Genomic DNA, 2,799 nt, shown 5'->3' on the forward strand with positions numbered 1-2,799 from the left:
ACGTTCCAGTGAATTGTATTGACCAACCGGCGACAACAAACAAAAGGAAAATCGATAGTCAAAACCCGGCAAACCTTTGGCACGCTAGACTAGGTCATATTTCCTCAAGGAGGATGAACAAGCTAGTGGGAGAGGGCATGTTTGATATGTCTGATATTAACTCTCTACCTACTTGTGAATCCTGCCTAAAAGGGAAAATGACTAAATCTCCTTTTAAGGGGAAGCCTGAGCGTAGTCAAAATCTGTTGGATTTGATCCATACAGATGTTTGTGGTCCATTTAGAGTAGGGACTCAACATGGCCACACCTACTTCATTACCTTTACTGATGATTATTCAAGGTATGGGTATTTATATTTAATGAAATATAAGTCTGAAGCATTTGAAAAGTTCAAAGAATTCAAGGCTGAAGTAGAAAACAAGCTAGGTAAAAGTATTAAAGCACTTCGATCGGATCGAGGTGGAGAATACTTGAGTACCGAGTTTTTGGACTATCTAAAAGAGAATGGGATTCTCTCTCAGTGGACTCCTCCTATGACACCACAGCTTAATGGTGTATCGGAGCGTCGTAATCGAACTTTGTTGGACATGGTTCGATCTATGATGAGCTTCACTGAGCTTCCACCTTCGTTTTGGGGCTATGCGCTTGAAACGGCGGTATTGTTGTTGAACAACGTCCACACTAAAGCAGTGGACAAAACACCATACGAGTTATGGAATGGCAAAGCTCCTAAGTATTCGTACTTGAGGATTTGGGGATGTCCTGCTTACGTGAAGCGGACAGTGGGAGATAAGTTGGATAGTCGATCCAGCTTGTGTTATTTTGTGGGGTATCCGAAGAATTCAATCGGATATTATTTCTATTATCCTGCTGAAACAAAGGTGTTTGTTTCACGGAATGCCACCTTCTTGGAGAAGGAGTTCTTATTGGATAAGAAAGGTGAGATGATGGAACTCGAAGAAGTTCGAGAAGAACCCGAAATACAAAATAACGATCCCACACCTCAGGAACCATTGCTGGACACGCCTGTACCTAGAAGATCCGAGAGGACTTCTAGACCTCCAGTTCGATATGGTCTTCTTCTTGAAGAGGGTCAAGATGAACCCGACATTGGATGTGATCCAAGAAGCTTCAAGGAAGCAATTTCTGATGCGGATTCGAATTTATGGCTTGAAGCTATGCAGTCTGAATTGGATTCGATGCATACTAACCAAGTCTGGTCTTTAGTGGATCCTCCCGATGGAATTGTTCCAATAGGGTGTAAATGGATCTACAAAAGAAAGCTTGGGCCTGATGGTAAGATATTGACTTACAAGGCGCGATTGGTGGCGAAAGGTTATACTCAAAGGCAAGGAGTTGACTATGATGAAACCTTTTCACCAGTCGCAATGTTCAAGTCCATAAGAATCCTAATTGCCATAGCTGCATGGTATGACTATGAGATATGGCAGATGGATGTGAAGACTGCTTTTCTTAATGGAGACATTAAGGAAGAAATCTATATGAAGCAGCCTGAGGGGTACACATCCATGGGAAGCGAGCATAAGGTATGCAAGCTTCAGAGATCAATTTATGGTCTAAAACAAGCATCAAGAAGTTGGAACCAGAAATTTGATGAAACAATTAAAGACTTTGGTTTCATCAAGAACCCGGAGGAACCTTGCGTGTACAAGAAAGTAGTTAAGGATGCGGTGACATTCTTAGTACTTTATGTTGATGACATCCTACTCATTGGGAATGATGTAGGGATGTTGCAGTCAACAAAGATATGGTTATCAGGTAGATTTTCGATGAAGGATTTGGGTGAGGCATCCTACATTCTTGGGATACAGATCTATAGGGATAGATCTAAGAGAATGATAGGACTCACTCAATCAACCTACATCGATACCATATTGAAACGGTTTTCAATGGATGGGTCCAAGAGAGGACATCTACCCATGTGTCATGGAGTTTCTCTATCCAAGTCTATGTGTCCCAAGACTGATGCAGAGATAGAGAATATGTCACATGTACCATATGCGTCAGCTATAGGTAGTATCATGTATGGGATGATATCTACCAGACCGGATGTAGCATTTGCTCTGAGTGTCACGAGCAGATATCAGTCTAATCCTGGTCAGATGCATTGGAAAGCCGTGAAGGACATTCTTAAGTACTTGCGAAGGACTAAGAATATGTTCATGGTTTATGGAGGACGAGAACTCAAACTGGAAGGCTATACCGACTCTAGCTTCCAAAGTGATGTGGATGACTCGAAGTCAACCTCTGGATTTGTGTTCATGCTCAATGGTGGTGCTGTCTCTTGGAAGAGTTCCAAGCAGGACACCACAGCGGATTCCACCACTGAGGCTGAATACATTGCAGCATCAGCTGCTGCTAAAGAGGCCGTTTGGATGAGGAATTTCGTCCAAGAGTTGGGCGTCATTCCTGAATTTGTTGGTCCAGTCCCGGTGTACTGCGACAACACGGGTGCCGTTGCTCAAGCAAAGGAACCAAGGTCTCATCAAAGATCCAAACACGTACTGAGGAAATACCACATAATCCGGGAGATTGTGGAAAGAGGAGACATCAGTGTCGAACGAGTGGCCTCTGCAGATAATATCGCTGATCCACTTACTAAGCCTTTGCCAGGACCATTGTTTGACAAACATCGCGAAGCAATGGGTCTACGTAGTATGACTAGTTGGCTATAGGGCAAGTGGGAGATTGTAAGAGTGGGTGCCCAGTGAGCCAACTGTGTGGCTATGGGCTTTGTTGACTCTTTGTATAAACAATCTTTTGTTTAATATTATTTAC

The sequence above is a fragment of the Henckelia pumila genome, chromosome 2 (genome assembly GCF_033568475.1).
Source record: "Henckelia pumila isolate YLH828 chromosome 2, ASM3356847v2, whole genome shotgun sequence".
NCBI lineage: Eukaryota > Viridiplantae > Streptophyta > Magnoliopsida > Lamiales > Gesneriaceae > Henckelia > Henckelia pumila.